The sequence below is a fragment of the Enhydra lutris genome, unplaced genomic scaffold (genome assembly GCF_002288905.1).
Source record: "Enhydra lutris kenyoni isolate GAN:26980312 unplaced genomic scaffold, ASM228890v2 scaffoldscaffold30, whole genome shotgun sequence".
In the NCBI taxonomy this organism is placed as follows: Eukaryota; Metazoa; Chordata; class Mammalia; order Carnivora; family Mustelidae; genus Enhydra; species Enhydra lutris.
The window spans coordinates 1,790,676-1,814,133 of NW_019154114.1; positions in this window are offsets into that span (position 1 = coordinate 1,790,676).

The following is a 23,458-nucleotide window of genomic DNA, read 5'->3' on the forward strand; positions in this document are numbered from 1 at the left end:
ACCACTACCACCGACCCAATCCAAGTATGAATTCTCACAAGTAACTCAAAAATTTATCAGTTTTTTTCATACCTTTTGATATTCCCATCTGCTAGGTCATTGTGGTTGGTGTCCTGCAATAATTTCATAACTGGCCTCTGGATTTCATTTTTGTCTCTCTGTCCATTTTTCTAACATCAGAAATCTTTCTAAAATATAAACCTGCTAACGTGTTCCTCTCATCTAATATATTTTTACAAGCTTCTCAGTGCCCTTAGGATGAAGTCAAAAGCCCTGATTTAGCTTGAAAGGACTATTATGACTGTGCCGTGCTTTTTTATCTCTGCACACTCTTCCCTTAACCTTCTGCCTCTCTACACTTCCTTGAATGCATATTCTCAATTCTGGGGCTTTGTCCTCATTGTTATCTATGCCTGAATTACCCTTTACCTGGTTTACCTTTGCAAAGCTGACTTCTATTTCTATATCAGTTGTTACTGTAGAAGAAATTCCATAGCTATCTTCTCCTGACCCACAACTCTCAGTAAACTGGTCCAGCTCACTGCTTTCACTAGACTTGTGATTCACCTACAGAAATTTATCACATCGTGTTATAATGTTCTTTTAATTCGACTGTACTTCCACCAGACTAAAATTCCATGAGGGAAAATAGCGCATCCATTTTGTACATAATTTTAGTCAGTTTTCTACCCTAACGTTTGTTGTTATGGATTGAATTGTGTCCCTGCAAAACTTGTAGTTTGAAGTCCTAACCTTCAATATCTCAAAATTTGACAGTATGTGGAGGTAGGGACTATAAAATGGTAATTAAGATTAAGTAAGTTTATATAAATGAGCCTTAATCTAATCAACTGGTATCCTTATAAGAAGAGGAGGAGATGCCAGATATGTGTACACAGAGAAAAACCATGGGAGGATACAATAAGAAGGTGGACATTTGCAAACCAAGGAAAGGGGGCCCAGGAGAAACCAAATCAGCAAAAATCTTAATTTTGATATTCCAGCCTCTAGAACTATGAGGAATAAGTTTGGGTTATTTAAGCCACTCAGTCTGTGGTATTTTGTGCTGACAGCTCTAGTAGACTAATACACTTGTTAAATGTAGACAGTCAACAAAATGTGTTGAATGAGTGAAACACAGAAAGGCATAGTCAAGGCAGATTTTCATGGATTTTTACTTGAACTTTTCTTTGATTATTTTATTTATGCACATTCTGCACCTGCTGTGAATCATTTATTCTGCTTCCCCCCCGCCACTGTAACAACCTTGCAAATTAGCCATCATTACCTCCACTTTTCACGTATGGAAACTGAAACTTAGCAAGTTTCACCAAGTCTTGTGAGGATACCCAATAAGTAGTAAAGACGAATTTCAAATTGTGTGACTGGTTCTAAGTTCAGAACATTACTATGATAACCTAATGTCTCCTACATCATCTCCTCTGATCACATTTACTTCATTTTGGTTACCTTAGAAATAAAGCAATAACATACTTTTCTTTGGATATGGATTTCTGTAGTCACGGAGCACTTGAATTTAAATACAGGTTTATGGTGTATGATGTTTTAGATAAACCCGATAAATTACCTCAACAGAAAAGATTGGCTAAATTTTGGTCTACAATTGGCTTGTGTCTATAAAGTGTTAATTATTTGATGAATTTATAAAGTTCACATTAAAATGCCAATATAAAAAGCATGTTTTGATTGTGAAAAGCCATATAATTAATGTGAGAGTTTATTTTTAAATAAATTAATTATTCTTGCAGCACACATTTAAACCTGAGTCTGACCATATGATATGGTTGAAAGTCTATTCAATTTAGTGTTAGAGGCAACTGGTTTCATATCTCACTTCTAAGACCTACAAGTTCTTGATGTTCCTGATTCTCAGATCCGCTCCCTAGACACCATTTTTGTTTAAAATAATGTGAATCCCAAAGAAAGGCTGTGGAGCTTGAAAGAGCAAACTCATATAAAACTCTGACACATTTTCAATCAATGTTATTACCATTACATTTGACATGAAGGAAGAAAGAATTATTACAAGATGTTATAATGGAATATTTCCTCAAATCTAGAGTGATTAAACCACATCTAAAATTACTAGAAAAAGAATGAGAAATAATGAGTTTGCATAGTTTACCTAGAGCAATGTCTTACAAGCATAAAACTCTGAGGACATTTGAAATACTTTGTCGGTCATACCCCTCTCCTCTCCTTGCAGTACTTCCAAATGGCTATCATCTGTGATGCAGTGGAAAATCACTATTCTATCCCTAGGTGTATACAGTAAGAGCAGAGCCTGAAGAAATAAATGGTGGCTGGTGCTTTGTCTCCTGTCTCAGGAACTATGTTTCCAAACTACAAGAAAGAGGAGCTTCACCTTTGCCAGAACTGAATTTTCTTGTTTTGCCTATAACCGTCTCCTTTATTACTTAACACAAGGTCATTTCTTTCACTGTCTTAAAGAAATCTTTATAATCATGTCAATTCACTGTTAAACTATTAGGGCTGACAAGCAGAAGGGAATGGTCTCCTGCTCCCAATAACTTACTCTTAGTAACTGCTATGGAACCTATGCATGAGTAAGGGCTTTCTACAAATCTGGCATCCTCTGGTTGTATCTAATTTATTGTTGAATATGTCATGAATTGATGAGCTCTGCCAAGTTCACCATGGAAGAAAGTATCTTCCTCCATCTTAATAGGTTGGTAAGCTTCAGTCATTTCTTCATTATTTCTGACATGTGTTTGAAGAACTGGTCTAAATGTTGGGTTGTCTCTTCTTTGAGGACCTCTAAGTCACTTGAAAATAATGAATTTTATATATTTCCCCCCAATAGAGATACTTATCTATGCTGTTTCTGTCAATGCTGCCTTCTCTATGTTTGACTATAAGTACATTTCTGCATTTCCAATACAATGATAATGTCTAATTGGCTGTGTGTCCAACTAAAATATAAATATTGACTGGAATGTTAGCAAGGTGTCAGAATAAGCGATTGGCTATAGCTCCCAGAAAGCACAACAATCAGTTATCCACAGATAATGATTTTGTGAGAATCCCAGAACCCAGAGTAAGGGTCAAGGACCTGCTTGGGCCACAAAATACAAGAATAGCCACATTGGAAGGTTGCAAGAAGTAGTTTCACTTTGACCTCAGCAGCCTTCCCCCAGGCTCACACAATGCCACACTGAGTGGGAATCCCTGCACTGACACTTTCTCCAGGGGAGAACAGAGAGCCCCAAGTGGATATCCAGCTTCCATAGCATTCCAAACTACATCCTAAGAGGTCTGTCCAATTCTTTTTCATGGGGGAAGTAGCAAGGCTAGATTACTTGGTGTGAGCTAGGAACAGAAATGAGCTAGGAACAAAGAAGGGGTCAAGGCTCACAGTGACCAGCGATGGCACTGCATCCCTGCTGGCAATATCACCTGACCAGTAGCACAACCAGCCATTTGGCCCACTCATGGAGCAGAGCTGGTGGCCCTTTTTTGCTAAAGAACACAGTTAGCAGTTCTGCCAGGCTCAGGTTTCCAGCTGGCAGTCTAGCCCAGCAACAGAGCACAGCTGTTGGCCCCACCCAGACAGGGAGCCAAGGTATAGACCCTGCCCAGCTGCAGAACATAGAGCCTGTGACTCTGCCTGTCCTGACAGCAACCCTGCCCTACTACAGAGTTCAGCCTGAAACTTCACCAAGGCAAAGAACTAAGCTAGTGATCCCACAAAACTGAGGAGCACATTCTGAAGCATTGAGGGACCAGAGAGCTCAGTCAGTGACCCCAGTCACAGTGACTGAGCATGAAGCCCAGCTCCCACTGCCACCCAACTGAAAGATACAGCTTCTGACCTTAGTCGGTTGGGGAGTCTATCAACAGCCCTGCACAACTGGCCTGCCAGAACTGACAACGTGGTAGCAACCCCAGCCTAGCAGGGGGAACAGTCAGCAGCACTGCTGGGAGGAAACCCCAGCCGGTGATGCTGCTCAACTTAGGGCACAACCTATGGCCTTGATCAATTGCAGAGACCACCGTACAGCCTGTGGCCCTGATCAATTGCAGAGAACACCACCCTGCAGCCTTGCCTGAAGGCAGAGTCCAGCCTGTAACAGCAAAACTGCAAAGTGTAACCTGGGGCCCCACTTGACCAGGAGTGATTGTGGAGTCCAACATATGGAGCCACTCAATTGCAGAGTCCAACCAGTGCCATTAACCTACCATGGGAACTAGTAAATGAATTCAGTAAAGTTATAGGCTAGAAGATCAACATACAGAAATAAGTTTATTTGTATACATTAACAAGAAAGTATTGAAAAGGAAATTATGGAAACAGCCCTATTTACAAGGGCATCGAAAGAAATAAAATACTAAGGAATACTTTTAACCAAGGAAGTGAAAGATATATATAATAATATGTAAAACACTTATGAAACAAATTGAAGACACAAAAAATTTAAAAATATGCTGTATTTATGGCTTCAAAAAATTCATATTGTGAAGATGCCCATACTATCCCAAGTGATCTACATATTTAATGCTATCTCCCATCAAAATCCCGATGGCAGTTTTCACAGAACTAGGAAAAAAAAATTCAAAAGTTTGGGAGCACCTGTGTGATTCAGTCAGTTAAGCAGTTAAGTGCCTGACTCTTGATTTTGGCTGGGGTCATGACCTCTGGGTTGTGAGATTGAGCCCCGTTTTGGGCTCCATGCTCAGTGGGGAGTCTACTTGGAATTCTGTCTTTTTCTTCCTCTGTCCCCAACCCTGCACTCATTTTCTCTATCTCTGACTCTCACTCAAATAAACAAGTCATAAAAAAAAAAAAAGTATGGAACCACAAAGACCCTAAATAGCCAAAGCGATCTTGAGAAAGAGGAACAAACCTGGAGGCATCACACTTCCTGGTACCAGCATAAAATAGATTCACAGATTAGTGGAACAGAATAGAGAGCCCAGAAATAAACCCCCTTAAATATGATCAACTGATCTTCAACAGGTGTCAAGAGTCCCCAGTGGGGAAAGGATGGTCTCTTCAATAGATGGTGTTGAGAAAACTATAACCACAAGAACAGAATGAAGATGGATCTTTCCTTACACAACTCACAAAAACTATCTCAAAATAAATTAAATCCTTAAATGTAAGATGTGAAACCATAAAACTCTTTGAAGAAACATTGGGAAAAAGCTTGGCATTTGTCTTGGATATTATTTTTAGGTTATGACACCAAAAGCACAGGCAACAAAAGCAAAAATAAACAAAGTGGGACTATATCAAAGTAAAAAGCTTCAGTACAATAAAGGAAACCATCAATGAGCCACAATATGATCTAGGAATTGGAAATAGAATCTCAAAGAGATATGTGCACTCCCATGTTTATTACAGTGTTATTCACAATAATGAAGATACAGAAATAACTGTCCATTGATGGATGAATGGGTAAAGATGTGATGTATATAAGCAATGGTGTATTATTCAGCCATGAGAAAAAGGAAATTCTATTTGCAATAGCATGGATGGATCTTGAAGGCATTGTACTAAGTGAAATAAGACAGAGAAAGACAAATACTGTATGATCTCAGCTATATTTGAGATCTAAAAAAGTTGGAATAGTTAGAATGGTGGTTACCAGGGGCTGAAGGATGAGAGAAATGAAGAACTATTGGTCAAAGGATACAGACTTTCATTTAGAAGAAGGGTAAGTTCTGTGGATTTAATGTATAGTACTGGGAATTTAGGTAATTTTACTCTCTTCTGTGCTTGAAATGTGCTAAGAAAGAAGTTCTTAAATGTTCTCACCACACACAATATTATCTATGTGAGGTGATAGATGTGTTAGCTAACTTGATTATGGTAATTACATATATGTACACACATTTATGTGTGTGTGTATATATATATATATATATATATGAATGTACACACACAAACACACATACACACACACTCATATATATATAGCATTGTATGCCTTAAATATATGAAACTATATTTGTTAATAACTCAATAAAATAAGAACATACATAGTGATATAGATGGTACTTATTAAGAATAGAGAGAGGTGGCATACACAAGACAGAATACAATTTATTTCTATTATTTTTATATTTATATAATTGTTATTTGGTTTTTATAAAACAAATATATAATTATTTCTGGAATTTTAAAAATTAAAAAAAATAACCACAAGTAGTTTATTCACAGTCTGCCACAGAGAACCATTGTTAATAATTTTTATAATTTAATTTCCCTTTATGCATATATTCATTTGTGATAATATAACATTATATATAAATATAATTCTATATTTTTCATGATATTAACTTGATGCTTACAAATTCCCATACTATGAGAATTCTGTGAGCGTTACTCATGACTATGTAATTTTCCATCCCATAGATGTAGTTCCATTTATCTTTCCTTTTATTTCTATTTGGTATGTATTTAAATTGTTTAATATTTATAAATTTTTAAAAATGGACAAATGTTGAGGCATTTTATTGACCCTCTAATCCTCCAGGAGAATAGCTTCAAAATCACTGATTTCAATTATGATGATGGATTATTTGGGTGTAGGGATTGTGTCTCACCTTTAAAGCTCCAGGCTGTTGAAAAATTTCTGCCATGTAGTATCAACACAAATAGTTGTGAGAAAATAAAATAATGAATGACTAATATCTATAAATACATACTATGAAATTACTTTCTTTCTGGTTGCGATGTCTAGACAAGAATCTGGGTAAACATAATAAAAAAGTCAATAGCAGATATTTGTTTAAAATATCAATATGCAGTGACCTCTGAAGTAATATTAGTTGCTCTCAATAGCATGTGATTATTGGGCAGAGCCCAAGTCTCTAGATATTGTCAACTGAGAGATAGCCAGCAACCTGAAACCCACGCTCCAAGAGACAAGGTAGAACTGGGCTTGACTTAAGCTGAAAATGATATTCAAAATCATTTGCATGTGTAGGCATAGTACTACGTCAGTTGTCTTCAAACAGTAGCAACCACAAGGCCTCCACTGTATTGGTATGGGAGAGTAAAACATTTAGGCCTTACATCCCCAACTTACCTTATCCGTGATCTCCATACCACTTTTTTTCCCTTTATTTTCATTCACATAAACACTCCACTTTGAGAGTCTGAAGGACTAGTTCAAACCTAAATGTTGGCCCAGGTAAATTAGCTATGTCTTATTTCCCTTTGCCAATATCCCAGGGTTATTGAGATTAGGTGATGTGGTCTCTAAGAGGCATCTAACACAATTCCAAGGAGCAGGGAAGTACATAAGGGGTTATAGTTTCTGACCCTCCCTCTATCTTGGAGTTGATGACATTTAGCTTAAATAATTTAAAGAAATTGATTTTTATTTAAAACAAAGCAAATAACAACAATAAACTGCTTGAGTCTCTGAGAGTCAACATTATAGGGCCATTAAAATTTGTGAGCTGGGAAATTCCATGATAAAAAATTATACTCTGGGAGAAATATTTTGTCAGCAGTAAGGTCAGCATTAAAAGGTAGATTGGAATTGGACAAGGGAATTGGACATGAAGATATAGCAGTTGTAGAAGTATTTGTAAGAATATAAAAAAAAAATACAAGGCTATAAAATTTGGAATTTCTTAATTTCTAGGATAAGAAGAAAAGCATCATAAAGTTGTACATGTTTATTACTTAGACTGTTTTCATTAGTATTTATTCCAAGAAATAAAGTACTTTGTCCTTAGATCAAATAAAGGAAAATGAGACAAAATATTTTATTTCAGAGTACATGCACCTTCAGAATAGACGGAATGCGGGTGAAACCCAAGTGAATAAAGTTAGTCACTTCTAACATGTTAAGTCTTACAACTTAAAAATATTAAGAAGACAAAAGAGTTAATGCACTGTACCTTCCATAAGAGTCCAACTTAATACCCTTTTCCTTTGACTATGCCATAAGACTAGCCAGATCCAAAAATCATCCCCAAAGGGATGTTATATGAAACTAAATAATCTTACCTCCATTTAATCACACTTATTATGACCTCACCTTTTGTGAGGAATATTCTCTGCTGCCTTTACAAATCACTAACCTAACTAATACCACAATAGTTTATAATCCCCCCTGTTGTAGTGGGGTAGGGTGGGGTGGGGTGGGTTGATGAGGGGAAAGGTATTACTATTTCTTTTTGGAGTATCATTACTTATGGAGATGATTCTATTTTCTCTTGACATTTATTACTGGCATTAAGAGTGCCACGACTTCCCCAAAGTTATTATATACACAGTGAATAGTAAAGCATAGTACAACTGAGCTGGGATACATATGTATCTCTACTTACCAAGTGACTGACTCCACATACCGGCTTCCTTGTCTGAGATTAGAATTCCTCTAAAATTATAAGTCACTTTAGTTCATGGAGATCTTGATTGCTCACAAAGGAAGATGTTCACTTCATGATCCCCAAGGGTTTGCAAGTACCCTTAATTGAAATGCTTCAAATTGTATATAGAACAGGAATAGAGAATTCAGATGCAATTGAAATGTTTTTGTATATGTTCAGTTAATATGGGAACATGTAGCATAAATTGCATTATGATAGTAAAGCATTATTTCATATCAAGGGTAATAACTGGATTTTGTTTAGGGAATAAAATTAATTGCCCTGCACTTCATATGGTCTGGAAACACGAGCAAGTAACTTTGTTTTGATTGCTCCTTGGAAGATGATTAAAAGTAGATAATCATTTTGTCACAAAGGCCAGTACAAAAGCACAACTGAATAAGCCATGAGTGGTGAATGTGAACTCCATTCTGACTGGGGGTTTCAACTATGAAATCCATTAGATTTGCTGCTTTTGTTTGAGCAGCTGTTGATCTGCAAATATATTCAGTGTAAATGTTTATATTAAACATTTAGACACAGTGTGCAGTTTGCATTGTTTTAATCCAATAAAAAGGTATCCACAGGCACCCAGTTTTACATCTGTTTGCTTTATAATGGATCCAAATACATTGCCATGAAGTTGGGTTCCCCCCCACAAATGAGCATTGCATGCCCACACACAAAAGGCAGTGACTCAAGTATTTTGGTGAATTGTTGGCAAGTTATCTTTCTGAAGTAAAACTAAACCTTAGAAAATGTCCCTAGACATTAAATTCAAGAACAAGTCCCTCTTCTCAGTGGTGCCTCCAAGTGTTATGGGAAAGTAAAAATTGTCTGTAATTTATTCCAAAGAGACATACCTAATGGCGAGTCCATAAATAATATGGAGGGTAATATAAATAATAAAAAAATCACGTGATTTGTACCATAGATGCTTATTGTGAAGGTTGAATGGAACGTTGATGTCTGCATACAGCAAGTGAAAAATACAAAGCTGCTTCCTTCTTTAGACAGTTTTAGCATAATCCAGGAGAAGGGTTTGGCCTGCCTGAGTTCCTGTAATTTTCTTCATTCATTGTCACTGAGGGGTAGCACTGTTTGTTTGGGGGTAAACAAATAGACTAGAAATACACGATCATTAAAAAAAATAATAAACCTGGAATCAATTGCATAAAGGGCAAAACACACGATGCTGTAGTTTCTTTTTTGTAACCTTCTAATGCACCGTGTGATAGCTGGGACAGGAATAGCCAGTACAGAGGCAAATGATTTTTGAAATGCCACCAGGTCTGTAGAAGAACAGCTTGATGCAGTTTTCTGTCTCAGAGTGACTTTGACCCCATTCCCTGTTGCTGCTGATGGAGACTTAAGGCAGCATGTAAGGAAGGAAGGGATGGTGAACTGAATGTACCACTTGGGTCTTCTTTGTTTGTTTTCAGATTATTGTTTCCCAGGCCCTTGGTATAAGGCTTTTATTATTTGCTTTATAGTTTGTGTTTCTTACTGTATGTATCACAAGGATCCCATAAGCTAAATGAATGACTTCTTAGACAAAACTAAGTGTTTTTCAAAAGCTATTTGAACAGTATCACTGATACACTAAACCTTTAACTCTATCTTCAATAACTACACATTTCTTCTCATTTCTCTTTAGAAGTCTCCATAAATAGTTGGTGATAGGTTTAATAGAGGTCAAATGAATAGAAATTAGGATTTTAACCTTATTATTGAATTAATGGTGTATCCCCAATACTGCCATTGGAGAGACACTACCTTTACTATGTACTTGGGAAGAGTAATTGGATGAACAGAGTCAGGAGATAATGACTGTAAAACCTGGCATTTGCACTTCGCCTCACTCCTTTGCAAAGCACATTTTAGGTGCATTTTATCATTTGGTTATTGTTTTATTTTGGTATGTCAAGTGTTGTGCTCTGGATCCCACAACCCATTTGTGTTATAGGGGAGAAAACTGTAGTTCTTTATAATTTGGCTGCAGCCTAACTTGCAGAGTTTTCTCAAGAGAAGATCTTAAAAATAAATTGAATTGATGCAAAACTATGAAAGAGAATATTGGAAGGGAATTAATTTAGTCTAAGGTTTCAGGAGAGGCATCCCTAAGGTAGCACATAGTGAAATGTGCAGGATGCTGAACAGTCAGCTCTGTAGGAAGTGGGATGGGGAAGCCTTTCTTGGTTTAGGAAATAGCAGCAACGGAGACTAGAGGAACCATGGCTATTAGTGGAACTAAAAGAACGGTAGTGTATGTTGAGGAAATCATGAGAGAGAGAGAGATAAGGACAAAGAGAACCACTGAGTGAGATGGGAAGAGTGAGTGATGGCAGACTGAGAGATAAGAGATGAGAGGAAAGGGGAAGCATGGAAAATTATGAGAGAAAAAGAAAGAAGGCAAGGAAAGAAAATGGGGATTGGGTATGTGGGAAAGGGCTAAGGACTTAGGGCTAGAACAATCAAAGCATTTTAAGCCACACTCAAATTGTGGACATCCTACATTATGAAAGCATTTGGAGTACTCAAGATGACCATGCCATGATCAAATTTGGAATGTATGGTTTCGTAAAGGAAAGAGGATGATTTTTTTCTTTTAGAAGTTTAAAATCTAGAGGCATCTGGTTGGCTCAGTCTACTCAACATTTGACTCTTGGTTTCAACTCAGGTCATGGTCTCAGAGTTCTGAGATTGAGTCCCTCAATGGGCTCCCTGCTTGTGCACTCTCTCCCTCACTCTCTAAAATACATAAATAAATAAAATCCTTAAAAAGAGTTTAAAATCTAATGGAGAGAGGAAGAAGTGGAACAAGCTATCACAAAAATACTGCAGAATGGCATAAGCAACATGATATGAGTAAGTAAAGGGGGCCCTCATGATTTATAAAAAGAAAACCAATCTAAACTTAAAGGGGAAGAAGGAACATAAATTGATATCTGAGATGAGTGTTTAAAGAATTAGTAGCTGTCAGAGGAAAAAAAAAGTAAATATGTCCCAGGCAGAGGAAACAATTTAGGATGGTGAGGAAGGAAGGAATGAAGAAGGGGGGAAAGGGGGAAGAGGGAGAGGGAGAGAGAGAAAGAAAAAGAAAGAAAGAAAGGAAGGAAGAAGAGGGAAAACAAAATAACAAGTGTTGGGAAGGATGTGGAGAAATGAGAACATTTCTACTTTGCTGTGGGAATAGAAAATGGTTCATCTGCTCTGGAAAACAGTTTGGCAGGCCTTCAGAAAGATGAACATAAAATTACCACATAATCCAGCAATTCCAGTCCTAGATGTATACTCAAAATAATTGAAAACAGATATTCAAATAGTTGCATGCACATGCTATTCATAATAGTCAAAATATGGGAACAACTCAATGTCCATCAACAGTTGAATAGGCAAACAAATTGAAGCATGTACTTATGGAGGAATATTATCATCCATAAAAAGGGAACACAGTACAGATATTTGTTACAATATAGATAAAAGCTCAAGAGTATTAGGCTGAGTAAGAAGCCAGACACTTAAGGTCATATAGAATATGATTCCATTTATATGAAAGATACAGAATAGGTAAATCCATAGAAAGAGAAAACAGATTGCTATTTGCCAAGGGTGAGAGGAAAAGTAGGGAATCATTGTTTAATGGACATAGGGTTTCCTTTTTGAGTGACAAAAATCTTGGAACTAGATAGAGGTAGCATTTGCACAATATTGTGAATGTACTAAATGCCACTAAGTTGTTCACTTTAAATGGTTAATTTTATATTTTGTGAATTTCCGCTCAATAAAAATAAACCTGAGAAATTTAAACTTCATGCTTAAAGTTATAGGGAGCACTGAAAGGGAGAAAGAATTTAAAAAATGGATGGTGAAGAGAGGAAGGAGGTGAGCGAGGAAAGAAGTAAGGAAAGAAAGAAGAAACACATGGCAGATCACACGTGTGTTTCTGAAAGATGACGCTGCCAAAAAATAAATAAGTAAATAAATAAAAAGAATAAATCCTCGGAGGGGAGGCAGTGTCTTTTGTGCATCAAGGTTGAGATTTCCTGGAGACAGGTCTGGGAAGAAGTCTGAATCTGAAAAGTGTATTTGGGTGCACTGTTTAAACCTTGTAATCAAAAGAGCTGTTCCTTTAAAGATGATTTTGGGATGAGCATTTCAAGTCCACATTTTCTAACTAGCCATCAGGTCTTATAATTATTTTTAGGCTGAAAAGTTTTAGAGAAAATCTAAGAGCAAACTCAGAGAAATATCCAGGGAGGTCACATTGTATAAAACATCTCTGCAGAGAGCTGGATTTCACAGAGTTAGGACACAGCAGAGCCAATTATCCAAAGATTTATGAACAAATTGGTCTGACTGATAAAGACAGGACATAGTCCAATAACAAAATTTTGATTTTGATTCCCAAACTTTAAAGTGTGTTTGTGTGTGTGTGCACGTGCAAGCGCATGCCTAACCAAGTAATTATAAAATGCTGAATTCTCCGACTGACTTGTCATCCTAGGAAAGAATAAATGAAAAGTCTTTCCTGATGTTTGGGGTACAGGCCATATGATCTGACAGATCAGCTCACACTAAGCAATTGACGTGACAGGATGGAATGGTTTTGTGATTCCTATTGGCCAAGTCCTGCCAAATAGTGCCAGGAATATAAAGTGGTGCAGCCATTCTGATAAACAGCATGGAGTTTCCTCAAAAAGCAAAAAATAAAAATACTATATGGTCCATCAGTTCCACAGCTGGGTATTGACCCTAAATATGAAAACACTAAATTCAAAAAGACATATGCACTCCTATGTTTATTGCAGCATTGTTTACAATAGCCAAGATATTGAAACAACCCAAGTATCCATCTGTAGTCGGTTGGAAAAAGATGTGGTTTGTGTATGCGTGCACACACACACACACACACACACACACACACAGGAATATTATTCAAGCAAAAACAAGAATGAGATCTTGCCATCTGTGACAAAATGGATAGACCTAGAGGATATTATGCTGAGTGAATTAAGTCAGAGAAAGACAAATGCCATAGGATTTCACTTATTTGTGGGATCTAAAGTGCACCGCCCCCAACACACACAGCCTCATAAACACTGAGAATAAACTGGTGGTTGCCAGAAGTGGGGCAGTGAGGGGATGGTTGAATTAGGTGAAGGGGATTAAGAGGTAGATACAAACATCCAGTTATAAAATAAGTCATGGGGTTGCAAAGTACAACATAGAGAATATAGTCAGTAAGTAGTATTATAATAATGTTGTATGGTGACAGATGGTGACTACACTTATGTGGTGAGCATTATATAATGTACAGGATTGTCAAATCACTGTGTTGTACACATGAAATGAATAGAACATTGTATGCCAACTGCAATTCAAATTTTAAAAAGGAAAGAAAAACAAATACTGCTTGGAATAAGAGATTAGGGAAGGTAATCTTAGCTAAATATCTTCTCATTCTTGGGTCTCATTCATGTCTTTGTGTCATGAGCATATTGAAGATAAGTAGTTCTCTAATTTATTTTGCATAAGGAATCACTGAGGGAAGGTGTTAAAATGCAAATTCTTGAGCCCCAGACAAATAAACTCTGACCCGGTAGTACTTGATCCTGATAATACTAGCATGAGAAATATTGAAGAGGCAACGGTTAAGGTACCTTCCTAGAGGACCTCAAGCATTCTGTGGTTCAATAAGCTTATTTTGCTTCCTATGGCAAGAGTATCTTTACCAGCCATGATGAATCACATACACAGAATTTTTCGGACATGACCAATCACACACATAGTCACGTTGATTTCTTCTTCAAGCAAAATACATTGACATTGTTTTATCGCCGAAAAGTTCTAGAAGTAAGTAGTATAAGTAGTGAACTGAATGAGAACCTTAAGACTCGTGGTTTCTGAGTTAAGATTTTTATAGCTAGGTTTATTTCTACCCTGGTGTACAGGTATCTCTGCTTTTCAAAAGTTTTTGTTATACCACTTCACTTTTATGAAAGACCTGTATTAATATTTGTTTTTGCTAAAATCTGAAGAGGATGTTTACTTTTACAGGGAAAGGCAAAAAGCAAGAGTAGTGTTCAGTGTCTGGTTTTGCAGCGAGCTGTTATAGAGGCCCTCTGAGCAGGGAGAGCTGCACTGCCAAGCCCCTTCCCTGAGAACTACACTCAGCATCTCTGCATCAAGCTGCCGTAGCTTTTAACTGTGTCTGTGAGCATCTGTGCTTTATCTCAATTTATTTTGTGCATCCATTAGCAAGATGTGTCCAAAAGTCTCAGAAAAACCTGAGAGAGGTTGTTTTTTGGGTCTGGGAACACTCAGAAAGTTTCCCTATAAATTAATGGTAACTCCTTCTTCCCTTGATAGCATTTCAGTTTACAAAAGTTTTCATAGGAATGTTCTACTTTCAGATAGCTGGGGAAACCTATATTAAGCTGCCACTTATTTATTACCTCTGATAAACCAGACACTAGCATAGGTGATTCAAGGATAATAGAGCATTAACTCATGATATGAAGAACATCAAGGTCAGACAGCCTTGTAGAGATATAATTGCATTAAAATGCATTAAATATAATTAATGCAATAGAGAAACATTACCTGAGAGGACTAATTAGTTTGTTTTGGGAACTGAGAAGTTTTAATACAGTATTTAGGCATATGAAGTATTTTATTTAAGGGGAGACATTCAGATGATAATACAGTGGATATCAGTTGGATTTGTATAGATCAGAAATGTATTTGGAGGGATCATGTTATATGAAATTATATGGCTAGAGTTCATGCACGTGAATAAATGCTTCTGTAAGACCTGCATATTGGAAAACCAGACAACCTAGGATTTAACATCAAGCATGTAATTGATTCTAAGTGGTAAATTCCAGACTCACCTTGGGGCAGCTGGCTGACCAGGGGACAAGAAGTAAGAAAGTTATGCTAAGGGAAAGTAGAATATATTGAAGGGTGTCTATATATCAAACATTTTGATTCCCTCCCATAATTCACTGTGTAGGATGGTGTCATCTACATAAAGCCGGGGTGGAGGGGGGATAGTTCACTAGTGTTAATTGAGGGTTATTCTGTGGCAGGCACTGTTTGAACACTGTATGTATATTATCTAATCTGATCTTCTAAACTATAATGTGAAGCAAGTGCCATAATTGTGTCTGATTTGCTGCTACGTAAACTGGGTTTAAGAGGCTAAGTGTTTTGCAGAAGATCACACAGCTGGTAGCAGAACCAGATGTAACCTATAGTTATTTTATATGAAATTTTTTTGTCCTTTGCTGTGACCATCCCACAATACCACTTTCTACCAAGCAATGGAGCTCTAAGACATAGCCTAGATACAGACGTTGTATCTGTTTACCATTTTTAAGCTTCTCCTGAATACAGGAAAAGAAACCACAGTGGAAAAGAAAGCAAGCTAATTAATAGTTTTCTCCCAAAGACAGGCAAAGACAGGACCATTAGAGTCTTCCACTTGTACTCAGAATCACAGTGCCCCTCTGAATGCTCCATCTATCAAGTCACAGCATGAAAACAATCAAATTACAGTCTTTGAAAGAAAGGTAAATCCAGCCAGGAGATTGATGTTTTTTAAATGAGCAGAATTTGCTGAGCTAGCCTACAGAAAGTGCCACATTATTAGACAGTTGTACTGTAAAGGAGGAAAGGGTATCATCCAGACATGTGTCCTAGTGAGATGTCTTTAAAGGAGAGGCAAGCTGTTCAGCTCACAGACTCTAAGTTTGGCCACTGTCCAAGAAGCTTACTCACCCCCACATAGATACGATGCCTAGGAGGTAATGCAGCATACAGAATTATATTCCGTTTTGCCAGATTTACTCATTTAGAGATCACTTTCATAGCCTGACCCATTGCTACCATAAGAGAAAAAAAATGATTTCTACACAACACATGTTTCATGTTTCATGTACTGCTCTGTTATCATCAATATTAATACTATAAATAAAACAAAATATTTATGAAGGTTATGTTGAGAGAAGGAGTAACTGTGAATGATAAACTGTGTCTTATGAAAAGTTAACTACAGTTGACACCTTCCAGAACAGCTTTAGGAATTCAAAAGTCTTGAAGGAACACCTAGGTAGATGGCCCCATTTTATAGTTGGAGATCATGGAAGATACATAACTTTGTCAAAATCAATGAGAAAATTGATAGCAGGGACTCAGTTAAAATCTGTGCTTTCTAAATCTCGTCCAGTGATGCTTCTGATTCAGTATGTTGGAATAGTTTTTCTCTTATTTACATTTGTAAAATGTCTATAATACTCAGTGAATAATCCAGAGGTCAATTAGACCAAGCAGTCCTTTGATACTGAACCATAATAGGATTAAGGTGTTACCTCCTGTTTAGAGGAGAATTTAAGTCTCTGTCCCTCTCTGGCCATTTATGGATTTGATTGAATTTTTCCTTCACATTCCTGCTTCTCATTTCTTTCTTTAACTGAATGAGAGAAATTCTCATTTTTCTGTATATAACTGTCCCATTTTTAGCACTGCTTTGACCTTCAGGATAGCGACTCTGTTCATTACCCCAAATATTTCTGCCATTGAGTGCTTTGTATGTAAGGATCTTTTCTTGAAGGTTTGGGAACTTTAGAATCAAGTTATATCACAAGACTAAAAATATAAAAAAACAAAATAATAGACATTCCTGTTTCGAATATTTTGAGACCACCTAGCCTTGGAAAATTTTTACTGGTCGTCTATGTCTGTCAGCTCCAGACTTCCAAAATACTCACTTGCTTCCTCTCTTCTCAGATTCCTCCCATCCTGTTTTTCTCCTGTATGTAGAAGACACTAATTCAACTCTTTTCTTATGTAGGCAGATTTTTTTGTTTCTTTGTTTTGTGTTTTTGCTTTTTACTTTTGTGTTATTGTTGTTATTGTTTTAGCCTATGCCCAGAATACTCCATCATCAAGAGTAAATTGCTCTAACAAGGGAGTTTGGATTAAAGCAGGAATCCTAATGCCATATTTGCTACTGTAATACCACAGCGATTCCCTGTGGATGACATACCCATCAAGCTTTGAGTGAAGTAATTCTCCTTTTGGACAGGGCATGGATTTTTAAGAAGGGTTTGCTTACATCAGGTTGACCTAACTTCTATAAAACCTAAATTCCTTGTTTATTTTTCTCTTTTTGTTCATACCGAAGGAGAATGAACTTTGTAAAATAAGGAAGCAGGAGAGCTGGCATATATTGTTCCCACACAATAAAAGCCAACTGAAATGCCCAAGGAAATAGAAATAGGAGTAAACTTGGTTACACACTAAAATGAAGAAAGGAACTTGTGTTTCTTAGATGCCATCAGATGCCACACACCTTGAGGTCTCCCTGTTAAATAAGCCTCAGATGGTATAGCCATCTGGAAAAATAATATGAATTAACTATCAATGTTAATGCCCATTAAAAAAATCCTCCCCCCCTTTTATTTGGTCTGAGTGATTAAATAATTTTTTAAGGGACGCTCTCCCACAATTTCCTGCACATCCAGAGTTTAATTGATACAGGTCAATGTTAGATGTAATCCCTAAAAAAAAAAGAAATGTCTAAAATTAGTGTTTATTTATTCCATGTCTATCAACCAGATACAGAGGCAGCATCAGATCACTTTGGCTGTGAGACAGAACATACATAATAAATGCATATAATATCTATCTATCTATATATATATATATCCATTTATGTACTCCTACACTCTCTTACTCAGTGATTTGTACCTCCTAAGTGCAAAGTGTTCACTCAAGGAATTCACACCAGCTTGTTATGTTTAAAAGGCTAGGTCTGGAATGTCATGGTCTGGCACTTAAATAATCTCAAGATTATTTGGATTTTCTAAACTTCTTCAAAATCAAGAAGTAAAATACATCTAGAAAGCCAAACTTAAATGGGGCAAGATGAGTGTGTCAAGTTGCAAAACCAAAATTGTATAGAATGAGGAACTGTAAGGAGGACATAGGCATTTAAGTGTGTTTCTGGCTTTTGGCATGATATGGAATATGGGATTTCAGTGCATAGGCTAGAAGAGAAGAATTAAAGTTGTATATAAAGTTGTTTTTCATGTATTTGTGTTGGCACCATGCAAAATCCAGGACTATGTTGGATGTTTTGAGAGATCCTCTAAATGTTTAAAATTCCTATTTTCTTTAGATATTTTTATTCTACTTAGGAGTAACATCTGTATCTCTCATTTCAAGAACTTTTCCCATGTAAAACATAATCATTTTAATATTATGAAACATTATATTCATTTAACATTTCAAGTATTATACAAAGCAGAAGGAGGAAAGCAATAGCACTAAACACTGTAAATCAGAAATTATTAGTATTCACATTGAATGATAGCAGTGCAGGTGAGTCATTTGTTAGACCTCTGTAGACAGAAAGGTGAATGGGTGGATGGATGGATGCATGCATAAAAAAAATAAATGATGGATAGGTGATTGGAAGGACAAAAAAGATGACAAAAATAGTTGAATGGATGGATACAAAGATAACTGAATTGATATTTACCCTTATTGGGATTTTAAATAAATGAACTTCATTTGTTCTACTTAAATTTAAGAGAGAAAAATCTGATGAAAAGCTAAAAGGGTTGCTACACTTAAGATTTTGTTTTCACATTAAGGAGTCTAATTTATTAAAAAATCCCTAAGAAATTAAGAAAATACATTATTAAAATCATTAAGAGGTTAGACTCATTATTTTCCCTACATGTTTAAGGCAGTATGTATTGACTCCCTTTTATGCAAATAAGATAATTAGCACTCTGAAACTTTTTACCCACATCCCATTTTTTATTGCTAATTATATTAGTGTTACTTTGTTAAGGATTACACAAAGTACATTCTGTTCTGAATTGATTATTTTGCAGTTGTTGAGACAGTTTTATAAACGGATTAAAATGAATGCCAGTTTTTATTATGGGATTTTTTTTAAAACAAAAGGAGAGAGGATAGCACAGGAAGCACTTATTAGTTTGAAACAAATTCTGTTTTTCATACCAAATTTAACATATTGGTACATGTTACTTTGGAATTATACAGGAGTCACAAACTCAAGGTCTAAATTGGCAGGCGCCGTGAAAAATTTTGCTCTGTAGTGAAATTTGGCAATGTTGCCACAGCTGGGCACGGAGTACTATTGGCATCTAGTGGGTAGAAGTCACGTTACTGCTTAACAGGAAAGCGCCCACAACAAAGAAGTCTCATGCCCCAGATATCACTAATGCTGAGTTTGAAAAAAAAACCCAACCGGTTATACTTCATCATTCAGTGCACAGATGTCCTTATTATTTTCTGTCTCTGGTTTTCTAGTGTCCGCTTCAACACATCTATCTCCTCCTGGGAAGTGAAAACTTTTACTTCCTCTAATAATTCCTCAAAGGACATGTTTTTCTAAACACTATCACCATCTAGTCCCATGTCTTCTGAATGCCAGGCAAGTTTGGTTCAGATATCGAGAATGGACCAAATTCATCTGATTAAAAGAGTTTTCTTTCTAATTCATTCCTGGAAACATATATTTGAGGTTTCTGAACCAGAAGTAGTCTGGATTAGGACCATCATTTTGGAAGACCTTTGATCAAAACTCTAATTTCTGCTGCCTGTTTGCCTTGGTATTAAATACAATAAACTTAGTAGTCTGCACTCCACTGATGGCAAATTATTCTTTTTTGCATAATGTATAATCTTTGAGGACTTTAAAAACATCTTTACATTATATTGGCAAAAATATACCTGAGTTAAATGTTTCTACTTATTAGACTATGTAAGTAATGTATTTATCAATAATTTCTTTGTTTAGCTAAAACCAGACATTAACAAAATTTATAAACACACCAAGAACGTGATAGCTTTGTCATTAATACACTCAAGTGGAAATTTTTCAATGCTATTTCTGAGAAGTTAATAACTTATGTACATATAGAAACATATATATAGAGGCCCTTCTTTTATTTTTATTTATTTATTTATTTAAGATTTTATTTATTTATTTGACAGAGAGCACAAGTAAGCAGAGCGGCAGGCAGAGGGAAAGAGAGAAGCAGGCTCTCTGCTGAGCAGGAAGCCCAGTGCAGGACTCGATGCCAGGACCCTAGAATCATGACCTAAGTGGAAGGCAGCCGCTTAACCAAGTGATCTACCCAGGTGCCCCGAGGCCCTCCTTTTAAAACAACAGGGGCACCTGGGTGGATCACTTGGTTAAGCATCTTATTTTGGCTTAGGTCATGATATCAGGGTCCTGGGATGGAGCCCTGCATTGAGCTCCCCTCTCAGTGGGGAGTCTACTTGTCCCTCTCTCTCAGCCCTTCCTCCTGCTTGTGCTCTGTTTCTTTTTCAAATAAATAGAATTAAAAAAAAAAAAAAGAAACAAGTTAAAAATCAAGACAAGGAATGAAAAGTATATTGATGTGGATAATGAATCAGAATAATTAAACAGAATAAATGAACACAAAATATATTGTTAGTATTCTCAGAGTAGATCCTGAGGATATGGGCTCTGAAGTTAAAATTCCTTAGCTATTCATTATTACCCATAACTTCAGTTTCTTCATCTGTAAAATGAGCATACTAAAACAGCACCAGATTCAAAGAGTTATGCTAAGGAGTACTTGAAGTAATTATTGTGGGACTCTTAGTTTAGTCCTTGTCACCTAGGAAATACCAGAGAAATACTAGCTGTTATTACTGTCAGTAATCATTGCTATACCCTTATCTGATCACGTGTGCCCTGGTTTTTTTCAGATGAGATTAATGGGTTTTAGTGGATGAAATGACTTTTTCAAAAGAGAAAATTTTGTAAGTGGTATAATCAATATTAAAACTCTTCTGCCATTGAGTCCATCTGCTTTGCCTGATTTTGAAACTAAAACTGTTAACAAATCCATTATTTTTAAACACAGGAGCTTCTGTGGGATACCCTACAGAGAAAGGAGAGAGGTGCTTATTGAGTGCCTTAAATAAGAAGTTAGCAAAACTCTATATGCCAGAAATAAGCTGCTTGGCTCCTAGGTTAGTTGTCAGGCTCTCATTTCCAGGTCCCTTCTTTTCATTTCTCTCTGATCTTATGACTTTAATTCAAGGGTATGCACTTCTTGGTTGGTGGCAACATTCCAGAAAGACCTACATGAGTGAACCTTGACTTAACACCTAAATTCTTTCCTCTTTTTCTTAATTAGATCTAAACCTTAACACCTATATCTTCAGTACAGAAACCCTACACACTCTGTGGTTTGCTCACATATTATCCTTGCACACAGTCGATAACCTACAACATAACCTGAGGTAGGCTCATAAACTTTTTTTCAGGACCGCTCAGAGACTGACAATGGCAGATTGTATTGGTTAGTCTCTGCGTGCTTCTCTTCTGCTTCTTTTATTTACTTTAAGCATTCGGTTATTTATTTCTGAACAGTTAGCGATTGATTAGTGAGATCCCCAGTTACCTCTGAGAAACTTATTCAATATTTATATGTATTTATGCTAATGGCCTTCTCTTCCTCACTGCACTAGAGCAGGAGAAGTTGTTTTCACTCATCTACACTAATTCATTCATTAACTCACTTAGTGTGCCCTTAGTGATTATTTCTAGAATTTGTTCAGTGTGTGGATCGAGAAGCTGCTACATGCCTGGAAATATGTAAGGCCCTCCACATATAAAGATGAGCAATAAATGATTGATCTCTTGACACAGTAATGACATAATAGAGGATAAAACAGTGTCTTTGTAGGGGAGTAAATGGAAGGTATATAAAGAAAGTCGTTCAGCCCATGTTCACACGCATACTAGGAATGTGCCAGGGATCAAAATAGGAGTAGCTACTCCAGATTAAGTGAGATAGCAGACAGATAATCAAGAAGAAATGGGGAGTTATGAAGCCCACCTGGTATTTTATAAATTCCTGTTTTGAATCTGTCTCACTAAAGAATATGCAAATGTGCTTGACATCTGTCACTCTAAATGTCTCTATGACACTTAGACACCCTAGCTTTGTAACCAGAGAAACTCTTTTCTTAGTCCAAATACAATTTGGGACCCTTTTCAGCAAACCCTAGGGAACAGAAACATATATACTCATCACCTAACTTTTAGTGGTCTTATTCCCTTCCTTATTCCTATGGCCACTTGTAATGCCAAACGATGGAGCAAATAGCAACAGCTATTTGCATGCAGGAAATTCCTCTTGCCTCTAGGCAATAGTGGACTCTTCCACTCCACCTGGGCTTGATAATAACTGAATCACTGTGGTATCCTGTGTTTGGATTGTCAATAAATGGGAAATAAATGCCATTTTTAGTTTAAGGAAAACCAAACAAAACAACTTTCTGTATCTGCAGAAACTTTAATCAGATCCTAGCAAATAAACAACTAGAGTCACTGTGCTCAAAATTAATGCAACAGTCTTCTCACTTTGTTTTCCTGTATTCCAAGGCTTGAATGTCAGCCCTGTCAGCAACTATGACAGTATGACAAGAGGGTGACATTAGGTAGGCTGCTAACAGTATGATGATGCTAACCCAAACTAGACCTAGTCTACTATTATATGTGCCTTTCCTTCCGTAGAAGGTATCCTTTAGGTAAAATGTTACAAATGTTTTCTTATTTAAGTTATTAATAGCAGGGAATTTTAACATTTTAACAACAAAACTTTAAGAGAAAAAAATAAATGAATATATATCTAGTCTGTGTGGAAGAGAGTTTGTTAGGTACTTAGATTGAAACAGTTTTTTCAAGATCTTGGTAGACTAAAAATATATTTGGTGCAGACAGGACACTGAGAATATTTTAGGATTGCAGAAGAATAAAATATAAAGGAGGAAATGCATGGGAATGATAATAGAAAAACATGAACCGGATTGTGAAGTGTCTAGTAAAGTGATCAGAGGAGTTGAGATTCTTTCTTTAGCCAACAGGAAATCTTGAAGTAATTTTGGGCAAAGGAAGTACAAGATTAGCTGTATTTTATTATAAAATTTTAATCTAGTCACAGCATTTCAATGGATGAGTCTGGAAGAGGGAAAATGGTTAAGAAACTGAGCAAGTGTT